At 34.6% G+C, this 7,326-nt stretch overlaps 1 long non-coding RNA gene across 1 annotated transcript; it reads right to left on the minus strand.

The window, feature by feature from the left end:
- Positions 1-242: 242 nt before the first annotated feature.
- On the minus strand, positions 243-1,755 carry LOC122321952 (uncharacterized). Its single transcript, XR_006246369.2, has 3 exons — positions 1,472-1,755; positions 1,039-1,129; positions 243-875 (listed from the first exon to the last, which is right to left on the minus strand). It is a non-coding gene; the product is annotated as an uncharacterized lncRNA (long non-coding RNA).
- Positions 1,756-7,326: the final 5,571 nt, after the last annotated feature.

A 7,326-nucleotide genomic window follows, 5' to 3' on the forward strand; every position in this document is an offset into this window, starting at 1 on the left:
AAGACATGTTAGATTCTCAAGCGGTAAACTTTAGACGATTCGTAGATCGATTTTCCGCAATTCTGCATTAAAATTAGGGATGTCGAATTTTTTAAAATTATCGTATCGATAATATTTTCTGTTTTAAAAAAATATCAAAATGATATAAATATATATCGCTACAAAAAATCGATATATCGATGTTTTTGATATTTTTTTTAGTTTCCTAAAAAGTTTTTTAGAATATAAAATAATAGAAATAAAACACAGAAATTATTATTGCTGTTTAGTTTTTCTCATCTTTAGTTTTTTAAATCCATAAACATAACATTTGAAAATCATAAAGAAAAATATAACATAAAGAAAAATATAACATAAAGAAAAATAATATTCTATTTCATTATAGTCTTTGCCTGAGATTCGAGTTCTATTCATAAAAATAACATAAAATTTATCTTAAATTAAATTCAAAGTTCTTATATAATAAAAAAATAAGGAGATTGTATTCCATTATACAGTCTTGGTCTTGTATAAAGTTAGTGCCAATATTTGGCATTAATAGACTTTAAAAATACCCGTTGCGTTATGTGATTATCAGTCATTCGACTCCTTGAATCACAAACGACGCATTTTATAGCCGAAGCCAGTCTCTCCGAAGGCACTGAACTCCCAGGTGTAATTAGGTATTTCCGGGCGAGTTGATATAATCCTGGCATAGCCACCTTGTGTGCATTCCAAAATGTTAGGGGATTACTTTCCCATGATGTTTGGGGCAAACTGAGATATAATTTTAGCTCGCTGTGATCAGAGTTTTGCAAGGAAAGGCCCTTTAAAATTGACCTATTGTGGGCCTCCATAAAATCGACACACTGTTCCTCTGCATTGTCATCAGAAATCTGTAATAATTTAAAGGAAATTAATATATACTTTATTTTTGCTTCGGAATAATAAATAAATTATTAATGAATTAATTACGTTGAGTTATTATTATTATTAATGTAAATGTAAGTATTACTATTAAATTATATACATGATTACGAACTCTAAAATTTGACATACCGGGGTTTCCTTTGAAAAGGTAGAAATTTCGTTCAACAAATCATTTGTTGCCTCCTGTACCCCGATGGGTGATATGTACATTTTTTTAAATCTTGGATCAAGAAAAGATGATTTCACCAATATTTTATTTGATTCAAGTGTAAATTTTATTTTACAGTGTAGTGTAGATTTTATTTCGTGTGTGTGAAATTTTGCGACATTTTACTGCGAAATCTACATTTTTTTTCACACACACGAAATAAAATCTACACCTTCGCGGTAAAATGGCGCCAAATTTCGGCGTCATGTTGTACACATAAATATATATATTAGCGGTGCCCACACAAATACATTTACATATGTGCACAATTATACTGCGAATTTCTTTTCACACACACAAAAACACTGAAAAGAAAACGCTATTTTATATATAAATTTATTAATATGTACAAACCTTTTTTTGCTGACACTTTAAAAAAAATTCGTTATGTTTATTTTTAACATGTGACGTCAAATTTGTGGTGTTTCCACTTGTTTTTACCATTTTATTGCACAAATTACACTTTGCTGTTCCGTTTTTTATTTCACTATAATTCTTTTTTATTAGCTTTATGTCCATTTTTCTCACACCGCCGATCTTCACTTTTTTCAATTTGATCAAAGAGTGACCAACGCAGAAATATCAGATAATATCAAAAAAAACTATCGCACACTCGATATTTGGGGGAAAAAAATATTACGATATAAATATATTATTTTTCCCAAAAAATATCGATATATTGATATTTCGATATATTATCAACAACCCTAATTAAAATCCCGGATTATTAAGTTTTTCGGATTTTCGGAAATTTTTTCAAAAATTTCTAGGGGACTGCAGCAACCGTTTGCCATTTTTGTTTCACAAAAAACTATTTTTTTTCAAACGTTACGATTTTGACTGCCAGCTTCAAAGGCAACGTTCTAAAGTAGCCCTTAATGCTGCAGCCCTAAAAATAATCGATAGCTGCCACTTGGCTATCGCCTGCTCTCTAGACTAGTAGGCCCTGATTGAGGCTCCAAAAAGAGTATAAAAGGCGAATTTCCTTCATTCCAAATCATTAGTCAACGGACCTCCAAACCGTTCACTTCTCGCTTTTTATTTTATTTTATTATTTTTCTTGAATTTTATTTTCTCATTTAATTTATTTTTTTATTTTTTATTAATACTTTGGACTCTTGGTGTATCATTGTAGTCTATTGGAATCTCATTTTCGTTGAATCTCACATTTTGGCTCCTTTTTGTTTTTTATAAAAAGTTTTTTTTAAATCACATCACCTGCAATCTGAGTCTTCAAGCGTCTTCGTTTCTGGGGAAAATATTCTCATTTAATTTGTATTTTTTTATTCTTTTATTTTATTTTATTATTCAGTCATTTATTTTATTTATTTAATTCGTTGGACTGTTTTGTGAAACAGATTGAAGTACTCGACTCGACTCGATAAGTTCTGATTTTCTTTTTTAATTTTTGTTTTTCTTATTTTTTGAATAAATAAATAAGGTTTTTTATTTTTACTTTTCATTCAATACCTTGGTCTCTCAACCGAACGAGCAAGAAGGTCTAGGGTGGTCTCTTATATTCATTAAATTTAACATTCTCCTTTTATTTTTTTTAGTTTTTATTGAATACTGTGGACTCCTGCAAAACCATTGCAGAAACTCTAGTTGTCCCTGATATGATTTTATTTTTTTTTTAAATGACGTATTGAAAGAATTTCTTAAACTATTGTTATAAAAGTCTTAAGATCTTAAATTTCGCATGGTGTATGTGACTTCTAGTAAATTTATTAAAATTTTTTTTTATACATATATGTTTTATTTTTAGTCTCCCCTTGGTTCCTCAATTATCTCCAACGAGTTTATTGCGTCTTCTTTTCTGATTTAGTTTTTATTTTTATTTTTTATTCAATACCTTGATCTCTCAACCGAACGTGCAAGAAGGACCGGGCTGGTCTCTTATATTCATTTAATTTTATGTACATTTTTTATAAAACTATTATTTATTTTTCAATAAAACCCTTGGCCATATTTGGTTTGACTTCTCTTCTCTTTGACTTGAATCTTATTTTTTCATTAGATTTAATATTTTTTTTTATTCAATACTTTGGACTCTAATGGATTGTGGTTACACATCCGGACTTTTCTCTGATTTTCTTATTTTCGTTTAATTTTACATTTTTTTTTTATAAAACTCTGAGAAATACCAGTTTGCGGTAATCCGAGCATAAAATAAATTGATGGCACCCTCCGCACTCGTAGGGTATTGGAAGTCGCGTATAAATGCAGTTTACTCATTTAAATTTCTAAAAAAATAATGTTCTTATTTATTTATTTTATTTTGCTTTTAATGAACGAAAGTCCTCTTGGTTGTCAGGAGTGATTCTAGATTTCATATTCTCTGCTGATTTTTTTTATATTTTTTTATTAAATTTTTTTTTAAAATTTATTAATTTTTTTCTATTGGTTTTGTATCTCTTCTATCAGTATCTATGTTCAAGATACTGACATAGATCTTGACACCTCCAAGTGTGATCACCGGGAAGCCTATATCTCTGCCAATATGCACCCTCGTGGTGTTCAAAATGAAACCTTGCTTCTTTGATGATTTTTTTTTTTTTTACTTTTATGTTTTAAAATTTAAAATCAACAAATTCCTAGAGGGTCCCTTCAAAAACACCGGGAATAGACCATATCTCTGCTAATATGCATCCGATTCTCAAGCGGGATACTTTTAAAGATTTGTAGCTCGATTCTCCGCAATTCTGTATCAAAATCCGAGAGCAAAATATTTTTTAGATTTTTTTCCAAAATTCCTTGGGGGTCCCCTTCAAAAACACCGGGAATGCCAGTATGACCCCCAAGAAGGTATATCTCTGCCAATATGCATCCGATTCTCAAGCGGGATACTTTAAAAGACTCGTAGCTCGATTCTCCGCAATTCTGCATCAAAATCCGAGAGCAAAATATTTTTTAGATTTTTTTCCAAAATTCCTAGGGGGTCCCCTTCAAACACACCGGGAATGCCAGTATGACCCCCAAGAAGCTATATCTCTGCCAATATGCATCCGATTCTCAAGCGGGATACTTTAAAAGATTCTTAGCGCGATTCTCCGCAATTCTGCATCTAAATCCGAGAGCAAAATATTTTTTAGATGTTTTTCCAAAATTCCTTGGGGGTCCCCTTCAAAAACACCGGAAATGCCAGTATGACCCCCAAGAAGCTATATCTCTGCCAATATGCATCCGATTCTCAAGCGGGATACTTTAAAAGACTCGTAGCGCGATTCTCCGCAATTCTGCATCAAAATCCGAGAGCAAAATATTTTTTAGATTTCTTTCCAAAATTCCTTGGGGGTCCCCTTCAAAAACCCCGGGAATGCCAGTATGACCCCCAAGAAGGTATATCTCTGCCAATATGCATCCGATTCTCAAGCGGGATACTTTAAAAGACTCGTAGCGCGATTCTCCGCAATTCTGCATCAAAATCCGAGAGCAAAATATTTTTTAGATTTCTTTCCAAAATTCCTTGGGGGTCCCCTTCAAAAACACCGGGAATGCCAGTATGACCCCCAAGATGGCTATATCTCTGCCAATATGCATCCGATTCTCAAGCGGGATACTTTTAAAGATTTGAAGCTCGATTCTCCGCAATTCTGCATCAAAATCCGAGAGGAAAATATTTTTTTTGATTTCTTTCCAAAATTCCTTGGGGGTCCCCTTCAAAAACACCGGAAATGCCAGTATGACCCCCAAGAAGCTATATCTCTGCCAATATGCATCCAATTCTCAAGCGGGATACTTTTAAAGATTTGTAGCTCGATTCTCCGCAATTCTGCATCAAAATCCGAGAGCAAAATATTTTTTAGATGTTTTTCCAAAATTCCTTGGGGGTCCCCTTCAAAAACACCGGAAATGCCAGTATGACCCCCAAGAAGCCATATCTCTGCTAATATGCATCCGATTCTCAAGCGGAATACTTTAAAAGATTCGTAGCGCGATTCTCCGCAATTCTGCATCAAAATCCGAGAGCAAAATATTTTTTAGATTTTTTTCCAAAATTCCTAGGGGGTCCCCTTCAAAAACACCGGGAATGCCAGTATGACCCCCAAGAAGCTATATCTCTGCCAATATGCATCCGATTCTCAAGCGGGATACTTTAAAAGATTCTTAGCGCGATTCTCCGCAATTCTGCATCTAAATCCGAGAGCAAAATATTTTTTAGATGTTTTTCCAAAATTCCTTGGGGGTCCCCTTCAAAAACACCGGAAATGCCAGTATGACCCCCAAGAAGCTATATCTCTGCCAATATGCATCCGATTCTCAAGCGGGATACTTTAAAAGACTCGTAGCGCGATTCTCCGCAATTCTGCATCAAAATCCGAGAGCAAAATATTTTTTAGATTTCTTTCCAAAATTCCTTGGGGGTCCCCTTCAAAAACCCCGGGAATGCCAGTATGACCCCCAAGAAGGTATATCTCTGCCAATATGCATCCGATTCTCAAGCGGGATACTTTAAAAGACTCGTAGCGCGATTCTCCGCAATTCTGCATCAAAATCCGAGAGCAAAATATTTTTTAGATTTCTTTCCAAAATTCCTTGGGGGTCCCCTTCAAAAACCCCGGGAATGCCAGTATGACCCCCAAGAAGGTATATCTCTGCCAATATGCATCCGATTCTCAAGCGGGATACTTTAAAAGACTCGTAGCGCGATTCTCCGCAATTCTGCATCAAAATCCGAGAGCAAAATATTTTTTAGATTTTTTTCCAAAATTCCTAGGGGGTCCCCTTCAAACACACCGGGAATGCCAGTATGACCCCCAAGATGGCTATATCTCTGCCAATATGCATCCGATTCTCAAGCGGGATACTTTTAAAGATTTGAAGCTCGATTCTCCGCAATTCTGCATCAAAATCCGAGAGGAAAATATTTTTTTTTATTTCTTTCCAAAATTCCTTGGGGGTCCCCTTCAAAAACACCGGAAATGCCAGTATGACCCCCAAGAAGCTATATCTCTGCCAATATGCATCCGATTCTCAAGCGGGATACTTTTAAAGATTTGTAGCTCGATTCTCCGCAATTCTGCATCAAAATCCGAGAGCAAAATATTTTTTAGATGTTTTTCCAAAATTCCTTGGGGGTCCCCTTCAAAAACACCGGGAATGCCAGTATGACCCCCAAGAAGCCATATCTCTGCTAATATGCATCCGATTCTCAAGCGGAATACTTTAAAAGATTCGTAGCGCGATTCTCCGCAATTCTGCATCAAAATCCGAGAGCAAAATATTTTTTAGATTTTTTTCCAAAATTCCTTGGGGGTCCCCTTCAAAAACCCCGGGAATGCCAGTATGACCCCCAAGAAGGTATATCTCTGCCAATATGCATCCGATTCTCAAGCGGGATACTTTAAAAGATTTGTAGCTCGATTCTCCGCAATTCTGCATCAAAATCCGAGAGCAAAATATTTTTTAGATTTTTTTCCAAAATTCTTAGGGGGTCCCCTTCAAAAACACCGGGAATGAGAGTATGACTCCTGCGAAGGCTCTAACTCTGCTAATATTCATTCGATTCTCAAGCGGGATACTTTAAAAGTTTTGTAGATCGATTCTCCGTAATTCTGCATCAAAACCCCGGACTATTAAATTTTTCGGATTTTTTCGGATTACGGATTCTCCGTAATTCTGCATCTAAATCCGAGAGCAAAATTTTTTTTGGATTTTTTTGGAATATCACATTTCACATGAGAGACATATTCCAGGGCTACCTTTATTGAATTTTTTATGTTCTAACCCTAAGAACAATCGATACTTGCCTATCGCTTGCCAATCGAGACTAGTAGGCCCTGATAGAGGCTGCAAAAAGAGTATAAAAGGCGACGTTCCTTCATTCCAAATCAGTAGTCAACGGATCTCCAAGCCGTTGACTTCTCGCTTTTTATTTTATTTTTGTTTCCTATTTTATTTTTTCAAAAGCTGATTTTATGATTTATTTTTATTATTTTTTATATACTCTTTTATATATTCTGAGAAGTTTAACGGTCTTGCACCTAACAGGGTCTTAATTGCAACCCTATGGGGAGAGGTTTCGGACTGTACCTTGACTGGTGTTTTGTAAATTTGTGGCTTCTTTTTTTTAAATTTTTTTTTAAAAATTTTGTTTTAACATCCCTTGGTTCCTCAATTATCTCCAACGAGTGCATTGCGTCTTCTTTTCTGATTTAGTTTTTATTTTTATTTTTTATTCAATACCTTGATCTCTCAACCGAACGTGC

This window comes from Drosophila bipectinata, chromosome XR (genome assembly GCF_030179905.1).
Source record: "Drosophila bipectinata strain 14024-0381.07 chromosome XR, DbipHiC1v2, whole genome shotgun sequence".
Classification (NCBI taxonomy): Eukaryota; Metazoa; Arthropoda; class Insecta; order Diptera; family Drosophilidae; genus Drosophila; species Drosophila bipectinata.